The sequence below is a fragment of the Chiloscyllium plagiosum genome, chromosome 2 (genome assembly GCF_004010195.1).
Source record: "Chiloscyllium plagiosum isolate BGI_BamShark_2017 chromosome 2, ASM401019v2, whole genome shotgun sequence".
In the NCBI taxonomy this organism is placed as follows: Eukaryota; Metazoa; Chordata; class Chondrichthyes; order Orectolobiformes; family Hemiscylliidae; genus Chiloscyllium; species Chiloscyllium plagiosum.
This window is the reverse complement of record NC_057711.1, coordinates 55,516,401-55,538,709: the sequence shown is the minus strand read 5'-3', so window position 1 is coordinate 55,538,709 and position 22,309 is coordinate 55,516,401.

Below are 22,309 nucleotides of genomic sequence, written 5' to 3'. Positions count from 1 at the left end.
AGGTCAGGCAGCATCTAGGGAACAGGAGAATCGACGTTTCGGGCATTAGCCCTTCCTGAAGAAGGGCTAATGCCCGAAACGCCGATTCTCCTGTTCCCTAGATGCTGCTTGAAGTAGGGGTAGCTGGCAAACCTAAATGCAAACCCTATGACTCCCATGAGGATCATGACCTGAGAAGTGAGAAACTCTGTATTCAGCAACTCATAAAGTAAAAACATTGACAAATCTCTACATGCTGGTCTAACTCTTGCCTGCTTTTCACTGTGTCACCTGAAATTTCTGAACATAGTTATCCAACAGACCCTTGACTGTCATTTCCATTGAACTGCTTGTTTCAACAGTTCACTTAAAGTAAGGGTTTAAAGCATTTGAATGTAGCTTCATCACCTCAACTTGTCATAGTTACACATTCTAACCTTTTTTAGCAGCCATGCAACACAAAAAGGAGAGGACAGCCTGGACTCACCTGCTGGCTGTAGAGCTGGCAAGAGACTAGCAATGCTTCCCTTGAGGCAGATCTGCTAAACCATGAGCCAGTCAGGTTTGGAGGTCAGCACCAAGCTTTTCTCTGGAATCAGGACCTCAGATATGAAGGCGAAAGTGAGGACTGCAGATGCTGGAGATTAGAGTCAAGATTAGAGTGGTGCTGGAAAAGCACAGCAAGTCAGGCATCATCCAAGGAGCAGGAAAATCGACATTTTGGGCAGGAGCCTTTCACCAGCTCCTGCCTGAAATGTCTATTTTCCTGCTCCTCGGATGGTGCCTGACCTGTTGTGCTTTTCCAGTACCACTCTAATCTTGATGTCAGACATGAAGTCCTATCAACCTAGAAGTTCCAGACAATTCTTTACTCAGCAGTGCCATCAGATAGGTGGGAGCTGTTACATAAATGACAGCACCCTTAGCTCACGTTATCAGACCAACCTAGGTCCGAAGTAAGTCATGGTAACCACCCCCTGTTGGGGGGTAGGACATTAGAGCAAGGACGGGAAATGTTTCTCAGCACCTCCAACACATACACCCATCCCACATCCCATCTTCCTGATGCTGAGTTCCTTTCTCCAAGAATTGAGTGGCTTTGGAGGAGGGATCCCATCCAAGGAGATGATAAGTAGTCTATACCAGTTTACTTGCCAAAAGTTCTGCTTGATCATAGTCTTAACGTGACTACTTGAAACTAGCAGCAGTGGAATGAAGGCCTTAAGTGGTGATTAATTTTCACTAAGGGCCTCAATTGACACAGTAAGTATGCAAATCGCAGGCCTTGCAACTCCAGACTTGATCAGGCTGGAGGTGTGTCCTTCCTGCTCACATAAATGTCTCTTTTATTGTTAATGCCCTGCCCCTGGTGGGCTTTGAACATAAATTGATAATTAAATGGAAACAGGGATGATTTACTGGTGGCAGATAAAGTTGAAAAGTAACATGGATGATTTCGTGATGGGAAAATAAATTGTTAAAATCTGCATGAAAGCACTTCTGGATATTAAGTAAAAGGAAAAAAAGAAAAGAATGAAATGCCTTCCCTCCATCCATGGGAGAGTTTAGAAATTTCCATCCTCTAATTTTTGATCCCTTGAACAAGTTGATCTCCAGCTCCCAGGTCAACAGAAACCCAGCAATGTATTCTGATCAACATTGCAACAGCGTGACTCTTGTCTGTCTGCTAGGTGGCTGATTCTTGTCTGTCTGTTAGGTGGCTGATTCTTGTCTGTCTGCTAGGTGGTTGATTCTTGTCTGACTGCTAGGTGGTTGATTCTTGTCTGTCTGCTAGGTGGCTGATTCTTGTCTGTCTGTTAGGTGGCTGATTCTTGTCTGTCTGCTAGGTGGTTGATTCTTGTCTGTCTGCTAGGTGGCTGATTCTTGTCTGTCTGCTAAGTGGTTGATTCTTGTCTGTCTGCTAGGTGGTTGATTCTTCCATGCTTAGTTGGGGATGGATGACATTAGCAGCCTAGCAAGTGACATCCAAGTTTATATCTGCTACTGCAACTTAAAGATAATGCAGTACTGTGTGGCTCTAAGAAGCATTGGTTTGATACATGTCAATGGCTGATTAATTGTTAGTTAATATATTGGCACTATAGAGGAGATGGTGGCATCTTGATAATGTCACTGAACTTGTAATACAGAGGCTCAAGCTATTTGTGAAGCTGAAATTAACCATGATATCATTGAAAAGGTGAGCAAATTCAATGGGCTGAATGGTCTACTTTTGCTCCTATGTCTTATGATTCACTTAATACTCTGGGATTCAAATTGCACCATGGTGGCTCTATTTAAATTCAAATAGTTAAAATCTGGAACTGAAAGGTAGGCTGAGGAATGGTTATCATGAAACTGTCATCAATTGTCATCAAAACTCATCTGGTTCATTAAAGTTCATTAGGAAAGGAAATCTGTCACCCTGGCCTGACATGCATGTGACTCCAGACCCTCAGCAAAGTGTTTAATCTTTAACTGCCCTCTGAAAGCCATTCAGCACTTCAGGAACAATTAAACATGAGCTATGCTTGGCAATGCCCACATCCCTGGAAAAACAGGAGAGAACACAGAAAAAGTTGGTTTATTGGACAAAATTATTCTAACTTGTAACTTCTTGTAATATTTTCATCATCTTTGAAAGACTTGCTAAAACTTATCGCTTTGGATAGGTGATTGGTCATATTCCTTCACCATTTCTCCAGTCATGGTTGAGCCTGATTCCATTTTTGTGAAACTTTGAGATTCTTGGCTACATTAGAGGTGGAATATAAATCAAGGTTGTTTCTAAGCCCTTAGCCAGGAAATTGGCTTATGCAATTTGACTGGAAGGAGTCTGATTCATAAAAATGAGGGCAAGGATTGCAATGTGGTCCAGTTGTTTGTCTTCTTCAGGTGTGTTCCTGAACTAAATGGCACTGTTCTTTCACAAGTTTTCTCCTGATCTTCAACTTCTGTAGGGAATTCACTTTTCTAGTTGTCAGGTAGCTCTGTCTGCTATAGCAAAACTTAAACATATGCTTGATTGCCACTAGAAATTATTGTCAATGCTTCCCCAGGTCTGTTAGTGATTCGTTGCGAATTACAGTGTTGGCTATTATATAAATAGTTGACTTGAAAAGTTAACTCTGAAGGCTTTGTATAGCTCTGAGATATATATGACAGTCTCTGGGAGGAGCTAATCAGTTCTAATTGTCTGCTGGAATTGTTTTATGGTCATATATGGTTATGATGATATATTGGGAAACATACATGTACAAAAGGAATTTATACACCAGTAAATGGAACTAGACAGGCAGGTGCAGCAAGCAAATAGGAAGGCAAGTGAAATACTGGCCTTCTTTGCAAGAAAATTTGTATTCAGAACTGGCGATCTCTTACTGCAGTTATACAGGGCTATGGTGAGATTACACCTAAAGTGTTGTGTGCACTTATGGTAATCTGGTCTATGAAAGGATATACTTGCCACAGATGCAAGAGCTTCACTAGGCTGATTTTGGTGGAATGGCATTTGTGTCCTATGAAGACAGATTTGATTTGATTGAGTCTGTATTCATTTGAGTTTAGAAGGATAAGAGGGGATATGGTTGAAATATTTAAAATGCAAACAGGCCTTGACAGACTCGAGCTGAAAATGTGTTTGCAGGAAAAGCGCTGTAGGTCAGGCAGCATCCAAGGAACAGGAGAATCGACGTTTCAGGCATAAGCCCCTTCTTCCTGAAGGGCTTATGCCAGAAACGTCGATTCTCCTGTTCCTTGGATGCTGCCTGACCTGCTGCGCTTTTCCAGCAACACATTTTCAGCTCTGATCTCCAGCATCTGCAGCCCTCACTTTCGTCTTGACCGACTCGATGCAGGAATGATGTTTCCCCTGAGTGGAAAATCTGGAAACAGGGATCATAGTCTCAGGATACAGGGTAGACCACTTAGGTCTGAGACGAGCAATAATTTTTTCACTCATAGGGCAGTGATCCTATTGAATTCTTTACCACAGAAGACTCTGGCACTCAAGTCACTGAAAATAGTGAAGAAAGAGATAGATACATTTCTAGATTTTAAAGACATTAAGGAGTACAGGGAGTAAGCAGGAATATGTTATTGCGATAGACGATCAGTCATGATCATATTGAAGGGTAGCACAGGCTCACAGAAGTGAATAGCCTACTCCTGCTCCTAGTTTCTATTTTTCTGGTGTGTAAATTTTATTTCTGCCTTCAACAACCATGAAATATAAGTTTCCTGGTATCAGGTACTATTGCCTCTGACCAAGCATAATATAGCTAACCAATCTTAAGCTAACATAACTTTGCATTAGTATATTATGTGACCTTAGTTAGATTTAGATTCCCTACAGCGTGGAAAAAGGCCCTTTGGTCCAACCAGTCCACACTGACTCTCCGAAGAGTAACCCACCCAGACCCATTTCCCTCTGATTAATACACCTAACACTATGGGCAATTCAGCATGACCAATTCACCAGACCTGCACATCTTTGGGACTGTGGGAGGAAACCCACGCAGACACAGGAAGAATGTGCAAACTCCACACAGTCACCTGAGGCTGGAATTGAACCTGGGACCCTGGTTCTGTGAGGCAGCAGTACTAACCACTGAGCCACTGTGCCGCCCCAAAGTATGTAATAAACATCTTGTTGTCCAAGTATAAACTTTTTATGCTGAATACTTATTAATAGTTAATCCTTTACCATTTCTACTTGTAAACCCCATGAACTTGTAATACAAGGATTGGTGCCAATATATTTAAACAAATGAGGTACCAGCAGAATGTTTTATCAGCTGATGAATCTTTTACAATACTCGTGATTTTTTTAAACTATCAAACAATGAGCAGATTTAGGTAAGCAGTTAAGTAAGTAAACTGCATCACATGAGTGGCACAGTGGCTCAATGGTTAGCAGTGCGGCCTCACAACACCAGGGAACCAAGTTCGATTCCACCCTTGAGTGATTGTCTGGGTGGAGTTTGCACATTCTCCCTGTGTCTGCGTAGATTTCCTCTGGATGCTCCAGTTTCCTCCCAAAATCCAAAGATGTGCTGGCTAGATAGATTGGCCATGTTAAATTGACAACGGTGTGCAGAGATGTGCAGGTTAGGGGGATTAGCTATGGGAATTGCAGAGTTAAACAGATAGGGTTGAGGAATGGGTCTGGGTGGGCTGCTGTTTGGAGGGTTGGTCTGAAAAAGCTGGGCCAAATGGCTTGCTTCCACACTATGGGCATGTAAGAATTTATAACATGTAATACATGAGCACTGGAAAATAGTATTTCAATAATATACACATTATGTCAAAGCATTCTTCAATATACTGAAAGACATACTTTTCCTGAAAAATAAGATTTGGATCAATTTGAAAAACAGATGGAAAGTGCACTCTACACAGCAACCTCAAAATTATGGTGAGGTGACCTTCAAAGGTGAGGCTGGCACCGATAGCAATATAAAGATTCATATTGTTAACTAGGCTTGTGATAGTTGTCCTTTTTTAATGATAAATTTCACTTCTAAGTGTTCTGACCTTGAGAGTTCCAATGCTACCTTTACATTGGCATTTATACAAGTCAGCCCACCTGCAGATTTGGCACAGTTTCTTTGCTAACCTGTCAGCTTCTTGGAAACAAGTTGCAAAGTCATACTGCTGTTTATTTTGAAAATAATCCTTTGGAGAATAGGGATTACTGCACTGAATTTCTTAAGAGTTGTGATTAGGCATCCCCATTCATTTGAATGATTAGCTATCACAAATTCTCAAAATTGGTAGCACATGTACAAATCATCAAATAAAAACCAAAAGAAATGTGGATGCTGTAAATCAGAAACAAAAACAGAAGCTGCTGGAAAAGCTCAGGGGGCCTGGCAGCATTTGTGAACAGAAATCAGAGTTAATATTTCAGGTCTGGTGACCCTTCCTCAGAACACTGGACCTGAAACATTAATTCTGATTTCTCTTCACAGAGGCTGCCAGGCCTGCTGAGCTTTTCTAGCAACTTCTGTTTTTGTTACATGTCATCAAAAACTTTTTAAACATAATCAGATCAGTTGCACATTAATCACCTTACAATATATGTGGAATTAAAGCATTTTCTACATTGAAGTAATCAAAAGAAAAGTTTACAGCATTTATTCACAAGTACCAACTTGTCAATGCAATGCTATTGCATTACAGATGGCATGCTGAATGAATGAGCAAATGGATGGCAGATGCAAAATAATCTAGATATATGTGAGGTCATCCACTTTGGCAACAAAAGCAGGAAAGCAGATTATATCTGAATGGTTATAAATTGAAAAAGGGAAATGTACAACCAGCCTGGGTTTCCTTGTACATCAGTCACTGAAGGTAAGCATGCAAGTTGGCAGGCAATCAAGAAGATAAATGCTATGTGGCTTTCATAGCGAAAGGATTTGAGTACAGGAGCAGTGACGGCTTTCTGCCATTATACAGGATCGTGGTGAGACCACACCTGGAATATTGTGTGCTCCTTTTCTAATCTCACACTGTGAAGAAAGATATTCGCACTATAGAGGGAGTGCAGTGAAGGTTTCCCAGACTGGTTTCTGGGATGGAAAGACTGATGTGTGAGGAAAGGTTGAATTAGTTACGATGGTATTTGCTAGAATTCAGAAGAATGAGGGGAGATATCATAGAAACCAATAAAATTCTAACAGGATTAGACAGGGTGGATGCAGAGAAGATGTTTTGATAGCAGGGAGTTTAGAACCAGGGATCACAGTCTAAGGATACAGGGTAAAATATTTAGATAAGGATAAATTTCTTCAGGCAGAGAGTGGTGAGCCTGTGGCATTCAATACGACAGAAAGCAGTCAAGATCAAAACATTACATAGAGTCATAGAGTCATAGAGATGTACAGCATGGAAACAGACCTTTCGGTCCAACTCATCCATGCCGACCAGATATCCCAACCCAATCTAGTCCCACCTGCCAGCACCCGGCCCATATCCCTCCAAACCCTTCCTATTCGAATACCCATCCAGTTGCCTTTTAAATGTTGCAATTGTACCAGACTCCACCACTTCCTCTGGCAGCTCATTCCATACATGTACCACTCTCTGTGTGAAAAAGTTGCCCCTTAGGTCTCTTTCCCCTCTCACCCTAAACCTATGCCGTCTAGTTCTAGACTCCCCCACCCCAGGGAAAAGACTTGGTCTATTTATCCTATGCATGCCCCTCATGATTTTATAAACCTTTATAAGGTCACCTCTCAGCTTCCAATGCTCCAGGGAAAATAGACCTAGCCTATTCAACCTCTCCCTATAGCTCAAATCCTCCAACCCTGACAACAACCTTGTAAATCTTTTCTTAACCCTTGCAAGTTTCACAACATCTTTCCAATGTGGAAGGAGACCAGAATTGCACGCAATATTCCAACAGTGGCCAAACCAATGTCCTGTACAGCCTCAACATGACCTCCCAACTCCTGTACTCAATACTCTGACCAATAACGGAAAGCATGCCAAATGCCTTCTTCACTATCCTATCTACCTGCGACTCCACTTTCAAGGAACTATGAACCTGCACTTCAAGGTCTCTTTGCTCAGCAACACTCCCCAAGATGTTACCAATAAGTGTATAAGTCCTGCTAAGATTTACTTTCCCAAAATGCAGCATCTCACATTTATCTAAAGTAAACTCCAACTGCCACTTCTCAGTCCATTGGCCAATCTGATCAAGATCCCATTGTAATCTGAGGTAACCTTCTTCGCTGTCCACCACACCTCCAATTTTTGTGTCATCATCAAACTTACTAACTATACCTCTTATGCTCACATCCAAATCATTTATATAAATGACAAGAAGTAGTGGACCCAGCGCTGATCCTTGTGGCACTCCACTGGTCACAGGCCTCCAGTATGAAAAACAACATGATTTCAAGATGGCCTTGGATATACCAGGTGATTGGAGGAAGGTTTAGGGGAGATGTCAGAGGTGCATGTCAGAGTTCTTTACACAGATAGTGACGGGTGCATGGAATGCACTGCTGGCAGTGGTAGTGGAGTCAGATATATTACGGACATTTAAGCGATTCTTGGACAGACACATGGAAGATAATACAATGAAGGGTATGTCAGTTAGTTTGATCTTAGAGTAGCATAAAGGTTTGGCACAACTTTGAAGGATGAATGGCCTGTACTGTGCTATACTGTTCTATGTTCTATGTTCATACCACTTGGGGCTAAATGAGATCAAAGGATAAGGAGAAAAGCAGAAACAGTTGGATGATCACCCATGATCCTAATGAATGGAAAACCAGGGTCAAACATTAAGTGCCACATCTGGTCCTATTTTCTATGTTTCTAAGTTTAGAATGACACTTGCATTGACCATTTGTCACACCAGACTGAGATAGCATGCTGGGAATGAAGTCCCAATATTCCTTGAGCTGTCACAAAACTTTGTATCCATTTACACAATTTACCTGTCTGATAGACTCAGGTTAACACAAAATACAGATAAGATTTTTGTCCTTATCAAGAATTACTATTTATTCCAAACAAATAGATTCTGATACAGATAAGCAAGATGAATTGTTGACATATGACTCTAACAGTTGAATTACTAACCTCCTTCTAAACTGCTCCTACACACATGTACACAGAAGACCCAGACAGATAAAAAATGTGTCATGAGTGGAGAGAAAATATTCTGGGGAAGCAATTCAGTAGTGCCAGTCCTCGTGGAGTGATTTCTTCAGTTTCCTAAATCCTTTCCTTGCCTAATATTTTCTTTTAGGTTCCCTAATTTCTTTGTTGAGACACATAGCAAATAGTTCATAAATTATAAAGTCACTGACTTATTCATTAAAAGCAATAGGCCATAGCAACTGGTGAGAGAAAATAAACTGGCTTTCCTACTTTTTATCCCTTCAGGCTCTATATATTTTCCTGGAGATGGAGACACAATCAGAAGATACTAGTATGGTTCATACCCCGAGGCTGTTCAGATATCCAGGAGCCAAACAGATAGTTGTTGTCACACTGATGATCTTTAGAGACAAAAGAGAACTGCAGATGCTCGAATCCAAAGTAGGCAGGCAGGAGGCAGGAAGAACACAGCAATCTAGGCAGCATCAGGAAGTGCAGAAGTCAACATTTCAAGTGTAACCCTTCTTAAGGGCTGGGAGTTGGTGTAGGGAGAGCTTCGGAAGCTCCGGAAGAAGGGTTACACCTGAAATGTTGACTTCTCCATCTCCTGATGTTGCTTAGCTTGCTGTGTTCTTCCAGCCTCCTGCCTGTCTACTGATGATCTTTGGCACCCAACAATTGGTCACACTTTCACAAACCAGTCAGCAACCTGTAATTGGCCAAATTTCGCTTGTATACACATTGCAGAATTGTGCTATCTCTTCTTACACTTTCTACACTGCTTGCAAAGCAACAAACACAGAGAATATTGGCTGAAACTCAGCATGTCTGGAGCATTTTAGAGTGATTAACAGAGTTAACCTTTCACATCCCAGATAAGTCCTTTTCATCACAGACCATGCTGCCAGACATGCTGAATTCCTTCTGCATTCTCTGTGATTTCCAGCACCCACAGTATTTTGCTCCTAAATTAGTTTCAGTAACTTGCTTTTTAAAAGTACAACAATTCCTTGCTCAGTCTTTTCTGTAAAACTCCTTTTTCCAAGTTCAGTCCACCATACAAAAAATATAAACAGATGTGGCCTTTCCACACTTCGTAACTATTTTTATTCATCCACAGGGTTGTGGGTGTTGCTAGCTCAGCCAAAATTTATTACCCATCCTTAATTGCCCCAGATAGCATTTAAGAGTCAACGATATTTATATGAGTCTGGAGTTAGATGTAAAAAAAAACAGGTTTCCTTCCCTAAAGGACATTAGTGAACTCGATGGATTTGTGGTGATTTCTTTGGAGGATGCTTTGCTGTGAGGCCTAGTGAGCATAATTTGCCACATCTTAAATATACCTCATCACATCATCAATGGCATCTGTCACACCTACCTAGTTAGAAACCTGCCACAGCATTTGTGAAAATTGTTATAGACAGGGTGAGTTGCTCCAGCCATCGATGTCTCACCTGGATTTCTTGTCTGACTAAACCACACAACTTGGTATTGCCAAAATTGATCAGACTCATCTAAGGTTCAACCCTACGTCTTCAATTTCTTATCATTGCTCTTTCCACCATAGAGCTGTGTAAAATATAATACAGTTGCTGCTAATATTGTATGTGTATGTTTTAATATTCAAATTGTTATTACATTAGCAGTGCTGCCTATATTAAGCGCCATCAACAAATTGAAATGTGTTATTGTCATAAATAAACAGTAGTGATTATGACAATTGACTAAACTACCCATTTATAGTTGCTAAATTATCTCAAACCAAAGAAATCTACAAGAGCAGAGGTAGAAACGACAAAGGTTCAATAAGCTTCAGGGGGCAGTCTGTAAAGTTTATTAAAGCCTGGCAATTAACTGTAATATATTTAATTTCTACAATTGGTTTTTGAATTTAATTAGCAGTTATTCAAATATATTCAATCAAAATTAACATATTGTCAAGTATTGTGCTCAGATACACAAGTGGACTTCCCATTGAGCCGACTGAGCCTCTGGCAGATAGTTTGCTGTTGTCAAATGTAATACAAATGATTATTTGAATCATAATAATGGCGTAATTTGAAGCTTCTCAGCATATGTCCCTTCCATGAAACCTAAAAACGTGTAAATATTTTGCAAACTGTAAGTGCAAGTTTCTTTTGATAATTGCAATATTCAATCAATCTTTAAATGTGAGTTGTGAGTTGGATGCAAAGTATCTTCAGGCAGATTTTGATGGATTGAGTGAGGCAGTAAGAACTTTAAAGACAGAACAGTGTGCAGTTAAATTTAAGGTTATTGTGGAATATTGCATGCAGTTTTGGTTACCAGACCAAAGAAAAGACATTCTTGCATTTTAAGGGGGTGCAGCAGAGGTGCAGCAAACTAAAATTGTCTTACAAGGAAAGATTGAGGAGACTGCAATTCTATTCACAAAACTTTAAAAGAATGGATTGTGGGGGGGGGGGGGGGAGGGCAGTTGGGGGGAGAGGGCAATTACATTTTAAACAAAATATGTACAAAATTGGTAAAATGTTTGAGAGGGTGGATGTTTTCCTGGCAGAGTGGAGGGGTTAGAACCAAAGAACACCATCTCTGAATAAGGGACAAGTCATTTTTAGGTCTGAGAGTAGAAGGAATTTATTCACACGGAGTTGTGAATCTTTGGAAATCTCTACCCCAGAGAGCCGTAGAAGCCCCTCACTGAGTATGTTCGAGGCAAACATAGATAAATTTCTAGCTACGAATGGGAATTTAGGAATAATGTGGGAAAGTAACTTTGGGGTACATGTTCAGCTATTATCTAGTGGTGGAGTTAACTTGAGGCAAGAATATCCTATGCTAGCTTTTACGTCGTCGAGTATTATGTTTCTATGAGATATACATTAGGTTCGAAAAATGTTGTCAGAGTAGGGCTCCTGAGCTGAAGCTCGTCTGCTCCTACCACATTTCATTTCTTTCTTTTGCTTTTTTTTTGTTGCTCTTTTCTCTATACCTTTGCTTACCTCTTGTCATGAGCATTGGCGGCGGGAGCCCAGCTCGGACCTTGAATGAGCCCACTATGGACCTTGAGAGAACCCCGTGTGCAGACCTTGAGAGGGTCCAAAATGTGGACCTCAAGCAAGCTCAGCATGGAAAAAAGTGGGTTCAGTGCTGACCTCGAGTGGGCCCTTGCTTACTCTCTGGGGCATGCACAGGACCTCGCAACGGAATTAGGGGCTGCTGCATCAGTGGAGGGGATGTAAGCAAGGTAGACCCAGTGGCGAAAGATGGCGCCTGAGTATCAATGACTTAGTCATTGGTTGTATCTGATGCTGGCAGCAGTAAAGGGGTGGAGAAGGGCAAAACATCGACATTAGTGAGGTGGGCACAGCAGTGAGAGATGCCACTCCGATGTTGGTTGGTTTGACGCAGGCAGTGGTGAGGTGGTGGCAGAGGAATGTCAGCCCAGTGGTGAAAGATGCCATCTGATGATCAGTGACTTCAACATTGGTTGTGTTCAGTGTAGACAACGGCGACAGTGGAGGAGAGATGGCAGTGGAGGTGTCTTTGATGATGAGCTAATTCCGGTTTGACGGACTCTCTTTAAGCTTTTCCTTTTATTTTCCTTACTCTTAAATTATTCAAGATTGTGCCAAATGAAGGTTTCTTCAGTGTATTTTATTGTATTCTTACTATTAAGTACACATGACAATAACATCATTCATTCAGATCTAGGTGTCACTGGCACCTTAATTGTGGTGAACTGAGTAGTTTGCTATACCATTTCAGAGGACAGTTAATAGTCATCAACTGTGTGTTGAGAGTCACATGTAAGCCAGATCATGTAGAGATTCCCTAAGGAAGTTTAGTGAACCAATTTCCTTTTTATAACAAATAATGATAGTTGTCATGGTCAGCACTATTAAGACAATCTTTATGTTCTTGGTTTTTTATTAATCGAATTCAAAGTTTACCAGCTGCTGTAGTGGAATTTGAATAGATGCCTCCAGAAAATTAGTCTGTGTTTCTGAATTTTAATCTACTTTTATTATTGCTACACCCTGCATCCCCCTTAAACCTCCAGATCACTATCCGAACCACAAGCAAATTCACAAAGGTAAATAATATGTCAGAGCTGAATGTGTTGTTCAAAGATTGTCATGGTAAACATTGATTTCAATTCATAGGACACTAGCACCAGTACTGGGGAAAAAGGGAGCTGTTCCTTTGAGACAGGCTCAATTTGAATTGAATGAGGAACAGTATCCTGGCAAATTGGACAACAAGTCTACAAAGAGGGCTTTAAACTAAATGTTGGGGATTCTGCTGAGTGGACATTTTAGAGAAAGAAAGCAATGCTACAATATTATGATGCGTGGATTCATTGTTAGTCTGTTTGCCAAGTTGGTGGTTTTGTTGTCAGACGTTTTTTCCCTTTTCTATGTGACATCATCAGTGCTATGTTGCCTCCTGTGAAGTGCTGCTGTACTGTTCCACTTTGAATTGATGTGGTTCTGTTTGAGTTGTTTGTGGTTGGTGCCAGTTCAGGTTTTCCATTGCAGAGGTTTGTATATCGGGTCCAGGTCAATGTGTTTATTAATGGAGTCCGAGGATTCAAAGCAGCACAGTACAGCAGCATTTCATAGGAGGTAACTCAGCACTGATGACGTCACCTAGAAAGGGGAAGAAATGTCTGTCAACAAACCTATCAGCTCGGCGAATGACCAACAATGAATTCGAACAGTTTCTGAGTCATTGATCTTCACAAAAATCTTTAAATAATGATGTTTACAATGATAACCAGAATGTACCAGAGAAAGAGAGAATGGAGAACACAAGTGTACACCAAAATATTGGGTAGAGTTAACAAAAATGAAATAAAAACTAATGGATCTCTATTACATAAGCATGCACCATTCATAACAAACTGGTTGAAATGATAGCACAGGTAGAAATAAAGGTATGCTATGATGGCTATGACAGAGATGTGAACCCTGACCTTTCAGCATGATGGACAGACTCTTTGTTACAGAGAAAATGCTGGAAGAAATTGAGAATCTTAAGTTCCATCTTGAACCCAGCATTTTTCATTTACATGGGGGTGGGATTGAGCTGCTGTATCATGTGCATTCCTGAAAGCAACTGGAAGCAGCTGGCCATCTAAATGATCAAGTTCCTCTACTGAAATTGGATGTTGGCGTTCCTGGTGTAAAGTAAGAGAGTGTGGAAATTAATCCAGGTAAAAGTGGGTCTGCTCTCAATAATGTTTTGGATAACTAGGGTATGCCTTTGGAGAGCTGAGGTTCCTCTGTGGAAATGATCTTAGGACACGTTGGTGATGGGGGTTCAGGAGTATTTTAGGAATGGGCATCAGATTTCCTTTTGGAATGAGGGTGGAGATTAATTCTTTGGGAGAGGATTGGGTTCCCTTTGCGGTAGTTAAAATTGTGCAATAAAGGAGATAGATGGGTTTAAATACTTAAGTGAAACATTTACTTACATAAGTCTTTAAATATTTCAGTGAATTGTTTATTTTCATTAAGGGATTAGATAAAGCAATATCAATGATTCGGATTTTTTTTCTATCAATGAGAATGCATTTTTTTTCAATAGTGACATTATCAATAAATTGATCATTTTAGTTTCGTTCAGAATAGATCCTATTAATGTGAATAGCATGGAACATGAATTGGTGTGTAGGGTGTCAGTTGGCATTAACTTGGTGTAGTGCCTTTCTAGAGCCCTGATGATGTTTGGGGCATGTAGGATATGAGAGACCATGGGAAACATATAAATTGGCATCAGGGCTTTTGCTCAGCCTGCCTCTGGAATTGATAATCTCTTAGGATCTTCCTGAGTCAACTGAACTGATTCCCAATTCAATCTGCACCACCAGATCAAAAATAGGAAACTCAGGTCAACATTTTAAAAGGTCATGTTTCTCCTGTCTATGTGCATCTACCTGCCTGTGAATGAAAATTGGAGTGGGGTTGCAAAGTGACCAAGTGACCTGAAAATTCAAGAGTTTTTGATGTTTCAAAAAGATAGGAAGACAGGAAGGGGTGATGGGCTAGGTCTGTTAATACCTGATGAACTCAATACAATAGTATCAAATGATCTTAGAAGATCAAGGTGTGGGTGGAGACTAAAAACATGGCAAGACAACAAAGACTCTGGTGGGAGCTAGCATGGTCACTTTGGAACTCAATGTTGCATGCATGCCTTTCTCTAACCTTGCATGTCTGAACTCATGTTAAATAGCAATAGAGATCTCACGCATTAAATAGTTGGGATGTTATGTTACAGCTGCACAAGACCACATTGGTGAGGCTACATTTGGAGTATTGAGTACAGTTCTGATTGCTCTGCTATAGGAAGGGTGTTATTTAACTGGAAAGGGTGAAGAAAGGATTTACAAGGATGTAACCAAGACTGGAAGGTTTGAGTTGTAAGGAGAGGCTGGATAGGCTGAGACTTTTATTGCCTGGAGCATAGGAGGCTGAGGAATGACCTTATAGAGATTTATAAAATCATGTGGGGCCTAGATAAAATGATTAGCCAAGGTCTTTTCCCCAGTGTAGGGGAATCCAAAACTAGAGGGCATACGTTTAAGGTAAGAGTAGAAAGATTTAAAAGGGACCAGAGGGGGATCTTTTTCACACAGATGGTGGTGTGAAAATAGAATGAACTGCCAGAGGAAATGTGGAGGCTGGTACAATTACAACATTTAAAACATAGGTACATGAATACGAAAGGTTTGGAGGGATATGGCTCAAATGCAGGTAATTGGGACTAGTTCAGTTTCGGAAACCTGGTCAGCATGAATGAGTTGTACTGTACTGTATGACTCTATGACTCCATATTCAAAGAAATCACCACAATATGTGCTTGTCATTTGCTTATCGATTTTTTCTGGTTAGTTGAATGATTCTACAAGTGTTTGGTGCTTGCTCTGTTTTTTTTTTCAGGTTGTAAACTGCTAAGGGAATGTTGTGGCATGTGCTGAAGGTGTTATTCCTGAATTCAAGGCTTCTGCATAAATCGTTTGTTGCTAGACATGGCATACTATGGAGTTCATGTTGAACTAGGTAAACGAACAGAGGTCACACAGACTAGGACAAATTATCAAAAGACTGGGGAGGAGGTGGAATGAAATTAAAAGGAAAAGGAGAAAGCAGAAATGACGTGATAACCTAGGTAGCTTTATGCCCTGTCTGTATGTAAAGAATTATTTCAATTGAGATGGCAATAACCAGAACCAAATTCCCAATTCTTAAAGCTCCTTGCCTTCCTTTTGGCTCTGATGATTGTCTCTTGCCCACAATATAAAATTAAAAGCCAACGGTAAATAAACATTTCAACCTAATTTTATCAGTGAAAGGATATGAGATTGCACACAAAAGAAGGTAATGTTTTGGGTTACTTGGTTGATGGGCAACAACAAGATGGATTAGTGGTTGGGGTGGTTGGGGGGAATGTGTTGGTGAAGCAATACATCCTTCCATTCTGAGAGAGGTCAGCAAGCTTAGATTCCATGGAACCGCTGCTATCTTGGCAGATCAGTGTATCAATCTGTGATGGACAGCATAGTGCATTACTGTAACACTCTCTAAGCCTTTTAAAGACTGATATCCACCAACATGTTAGCAGATATTTGAATTTGGATTGCAGTAAGCTGCCCTAAAAATGGTCACCAGGTGTAATTTGTCAATATGGTTGGATCCTGAACGAGTCTGACACTAGTTTCATTCTGAACAGGTTAGCTGCAAGCTTTGTGCAAAGCCCTGTAAAATGTGTGTGCTAGATTCTTCTAACAACCTTATTACTGTGGGGTTGGAATCACATGTAGGCCAGACAGATTAAGGATGGCAGTTTCGTTCCATAAAGGCCATTAGTGGTGCCTGCGAAACATTCTATACAGACACTTGAGCCAGTTTATTCCCCATAAAATGCGATTACCCAGGTTTTTGCTGAGACAAATAAAAGACTGCAGTTCAACTTAAGTTTTATTAAAAAGCTCACAAGTTAAAGAAAAACCTTACACAAATTCAGTTAACTTTTCCCAAACTAGGCTGACGGTGCTGAAAAACATACTACCTGCTGTGGTGAAATTGATTGGGCTGCTGGATTCAAGTCACTCAGCTCCATCAATGGGCGCACTCAGGGTCTTCCTACTACGAAAGTGGGTCTTACACACAGTCTTTGCCAGCTGAGTCTTCACGGAGGGATTAGCTGCCAGATGTCCTTTCTTACCCAACTTCCTCGGCCTTTCTAGAATCTTCTCTGACTTCAGCCAATGGAGTCATGGGGAAGGTGTTGCAGCACCAGGTCATCCAAGTTAGGCCAGGTCATCCAAGGTATATCCTTCCCCTTTCCAAGATACAATTACTCCATCATGCCAAGGAGCCTGGCTGAAACTGGGGAATACACAAATATAATGTCTCTCCCTTTTGTTTTGGCTGAGTACTTCTTCATCAGTTTTGGGTCATTATGACTCTCCTGTTGTTAAATATGCAATACAAGTTTGGGCCAATCCTTGTTTGCTTTTCCCGTGTGGCAATCTTAGCTTCTTTGCATTCGATGAAGCCTAGTTGCTTGAGCTGTTGGCCATGGTTCCTTCTCTTGATCCTATGATCCTCAGCGAATAGGATCACACATCCCAAGTCAAATTTGCTTCTCAGGCAAGCATCTGAGTATCAGACTGTCAATTCCTAAGCCTCTCACTATGCAAACATCCTAAGTTAGGTATGATAAAAACATTAACTTTAAACTTCATACACAGAAAAGAAACATTGCAAAAGTCAAGACAAAATGTGTCCTAATCTTAAACATTTTTTTAAATGCAGTACAAATCTCAAACATTATAAAATCAAAAACACAAATTGGTTCATACCACCCTTTTTTGAAAATTCAAATACAAAATGAATATTTACAGATATGTACAAAAGAGTCTTTAATATACGCGTGGAGATGGTTAGCTGAACATCATCTCCATACTTTGTCTCTGCAGTAGTTCTTTTTTCCAATGGATGAATTTTGCATTATGGTGATAGAGATGGAGCCAGAGAATACCATCATCACACTCGTTTAATGTGGCAGGAGAAAACCACATCTCCATATGTAGCCACATGTAGCTAGGGTAGTTTTCTCCTGGTTCAATGGGACAAAGTAGATGGTGAAAAGAAGGGCTGTCTGCTGCCTGTCATTTGATTCATAATAGAGGTCAAGGTTGCATCTGTAACTATCTTATTTAGTACCTGTATAGATTACCATCTACTTCACCCATGGCAACATATCGATGTACCATGTCCATTGATCAGGTCTTTTCTCCATTGGTTCAATTTTGTTCTTTAAGAGTTGGTTCCTCCCAATTCCCCTTTTTATACTCAAATCACCAATTTTGGTCAGGTACCAATTTCTCCTGATCAGTGTTAGGGATTTAACCCAAAGTCTTGGAGTTGGAATGGTGCCATGGGAATGGCAATGTGATTAATGAGAAAATGAAAAGTGACCAAAATTTTCAAAAATTGACATATCTCACAGACACAGGCTCCATGTTGTGAAGGTATAAATACAAAGAATGATGGCAGAGGTTCACAGACTTTGGAGAGTGCAAGGTAATGATAGTTACCAATTATACTGTACTATGATGCAGTTTGCTGATAATCAATACCAATCATACATGGGTGGTATGATGGCAAGCTGTGAGAGCAGGAGTCCATACTCTTGTGTGGCCAAGATGGATACCTGTCTAAGGGTTGGGAAAATGAATCACCAGATAAAAGAGAGAGAGAGTGCAAGCTCTGAGCCAGTTTGAAGAAAAACAGACATGAGGTGAAGGACAGTTGAGGCTATGTGGACCTCAGTACCAGAGTAGAGTTTGGTGTATGAATTGGGCGCACTGTGCGTGTATGTGTGCTGAGGGAGTCTCTCTGTCTCAATGGGAGAGGTCTGACTACTGGGGATTTGTTCCTCCACAGTATCGCGGCTGGAGTGTAAGAGTGAATGTCTCAACAAAGTGATTGTCTCAGCCATGGCTTCTGAGTTAGAACACTGCACTGGACACTTCCTCAGGTTTTATCCAGCTCTTTTGCTTCAGGGTTGCTGCACACTAAGGCCTTACTGAAGACGAGGTGGGTGAGACCAGCTGTGATTCGGGTTCTGAGGTAGATGCTTCAGAAGAGACAATGCTCAGGATCAGGGCCTGGATCAGTGACTGCAGCCTTGCCCAGGAACAGGATTGGGAATAGTGACTGCAGCCTTGCTTGGGAACAGGATTGGGAATAGAGACTAGGCCTTGCCTGTGAACAGGATTGGGAATAGTGACTGGACCTTGCCTGTGAACAGGATTGGGAATAGTGACTGCAGCCTTGCTTGGGAACAGGACTGGGAATAGTGACTGGGCCTTGCCTGTGAACAGGATTGGGAATAGTGACTGGTGCTTGCTCAGAGTCAGGGTCAGTGTTTGCTTCCTCCAAACCTTCTAAAAACAGCTGGAACTGGTGGCTATGGCTCTGGGCTCCACGTGCCTTTCATTGGTTCACATGGTCCCATCCGGTCCTCCTGGAGTCCAGCAAATGTTGTACACTGACCAGTTTGTCCTACCCACAACAGGATGGAGAGCGGAATATGTGGGGGAGAGAAATATTCCCGGCTGAAAGACATACAGCATGACCCGCTGTTACTTAGTATTCTACCAGGTTTGCTTTCCCATCAAAATAAGCCTTAGTCTGCTTTTTTCCCTTTGCTGTTTTGACAGCTGCTGCCTTCTGTGCAGCCTGTGAATTGTTGGGTAAGGTTTTTACAGTTTTCTCATGGCTAAGGACTGTGACCTCGGCCAGTCCTGGTTGGGGTTTGATACCTCTCATGAGATGTTTAAATATTTTCTTTGCTCCCTCCTGTAAATGTCCAGTGAACCCACTTAAACGTGATTGTTCTCTTTGTGCGCTGGGATGCACTGATTTCTATGGCTGCATTCAGATTTGTGCAGTAGCTCCCCTGCCCCACCCCCATGTCCCACAAGAATTCGATGGTGTAGTCCTCCACCTCATCATTTACTAGGCGCTGTCCCACCTTGTGTTACACAGAGGAGAGGCATGACTTTGTCACACTTCACGGAGTCTATCCAGCCAGGGGCACAAGGAGTAATGCAGTGAGATTTTCTCCACAAAATTTGGCTGTGTCATCTCCTTCACCCAATTAACTGCTACTAGTCTCTCTGATCCTTCTAGTGGCACTGAGAAAGACAATCATGGTCCTGTTGAATGGTGAACAGATTCAAAGAGCTGAATAGCCTCCCCCTGCTCCCTGTTTCTGTGTTTCTATATTTCTATCTGGCTACAATATTAGTAGAAATATCCTGGTCTCACATTTAATGTCATATTAATAACGTAGTTTTATAGTTTTAATATAGGTCGAAAAGTGTGGCACTGGAAAAAGGCAGCAGGTCAGGCAGCAACCAAAGAACAGGAGAATGGACATTTCAGACATAAGCCCAATGAAGAGTTAACTCTGAAACATCGATTCTCGTGCTCCTCAGATGCTGCCTGACCTGCTGTGCATTTCCAGCACCACACTTTTCGACTCTGATTTCTCCAGCATCTGCTGTCCTCACTTTCTCCTAGCTTTACTGTATTTTTAAAATGAAAAACCAGTGAATTCAAATATATTAGAATGTTAGTATACAATTCATTTTTCTGCTTTATGATCTATTTACAACGAGGCACTGAAGAGAGGGATCATTCTCATGTAAGGAAGCAAAAATAACACGCATGTACATCCTGTGTTCAATGTGATAAAAGGTTTAAGGTCCTTCACAGGAGGAGTAACAGACAAACTTTGTGACATAACCAAAAGTTTGCTCAAGGTTAAAAGGAACACTGTAAAGTGAAAGAGATTGGATAGAGGTTTAGGAGTGGTTAATCCTGAAGTATTGAATAGGGTAGCTGAATGAACAGCTGCCAATGGTGGAGCAAGTAATATTCAAAAACCCAGAATTGGAAGACTAAATAGATCTTGGAGAATTGTAGTACTGAGTGAAGCTCCAGAAAGAGGGGAGAGCCCATTGACAAATTCAAAAATAATGGCATGAAATTTAAATGTGAGACGATGCCAAACCTGGTGTCAGTGAGCATATGTGTGCAAGTTATGATCAATAGTAACATTTGCAGTGTCCAAGTGCTAGGCAATGATCATGTCTCGTGGTGCTCGACACCTTCCCAGATGCTCCTCCTCCTGTTTGGACAGTCTTGGCCCAGTGATTCCAGGTATCTGTGGGAATGCCTCACTTCACTACTGAGGCCTTGATGGTATCACTGAAACACTTCCTCTGCTCACTGGGTCTCACCTGCCATTGCACTGAATACCCCACCATCAGCTTTTTGGAGGTTTTCATTAACTAGAAATTTAATTGAATCAGCCATATAAATACTGTGAATAAAAAAGGAGGTGACCAACTTGCCTCCTAACTCTCCAAAGCCAGTCAACCATGTGCAACGCGCAAACCAACATTTGTTTGCATGAGTTCAGCTCCAAAAAATACACAAAGAGTTAGACACAATCCAGGATAATCCAGGATCAGCACAATCTTAAACATTTAAACCGTCCACCACAGATGCACAGTGGGAGCAGTGTGTACCATCAATAAGATGCACTGCATCTAACCCTATTTCAACAAGTATCCTTTTGCAGCACCTTCCAAACCTGCAAGCTGTACCACCTGGAGGAACAAGGGCATTAGACACATGGGGACAACACCCTCACCTTTTCAAGGACAGTTCAGCATGGGCCATAAATGTTTGCCTGGACAGAAATGATCACCTTTTATGAAGGAATAAAGAAAACACAATTTTTGATAAAGTTAAAAATCACACAACACCAGGTTATAGTTCAACAGGTTTATTTGGAAGCGCGAGCTTTTGAAGTGCTACTCCTTCAACATGTGGATGAAGGAGCAGCGTTTCGAAATCTAGTGCTTTCAAATAAATCTGTCGGACTATAGCCTGGTGTTGTCTGATTTTTAACTTTGTCCAATCCCAGTCCAACACTGGCACCTCCAAATCAGTTTGAGATACTATATTTAATAAATGGAGTCCATACTAAGGTAACTATTATGCTCTAGTCAAGTTGGAGTTCAGTTGCTGTGTTTTTAGTTAAATATTTATGAACACCCTCAAGTAAATTATGCCGTTATTCAGTTATATATCTTTACCCCCTGATGGCATTTCACAACTACCAGTGAAGTGTGCTTCAGCACAAATGAATTATTTGCATATATGGCAATATTGATATTTACTAACACCACAGTGCATCATTAAATTCCACATATTAGGCTTCAAGAATGTGACGATACATGTCCAAAATGTATTGTTATATATGTGAATGACTAAGTGAATAATACAGTAGTTCCATTAAAAAAACTATTCCTATCTCAAAAAAATGTCAAAAACATGCTTTGTTATAGAGTCATAGAGTCATAGAGATGTACAGCATGGAAACAGACCCTTCGGTCCAACCTGTCCATGCCGACCAGATATTCCAACCCAATCGAGTCCCACCTGCCCCATGTCCCTCCAAACCCTTCCTATTCATATACCGATCCAAATGCCTCTTAAATATTGCAATTGTACCAGCCTCCACCACATCCTCTGGCAGCTCATTCCATACATGTACCACCCTCTGCATGAAAAAGTTGCCCCTTAGGTCTCTTTTATATCTTTTCCCTCTCACCCTAAACCTATGCCCT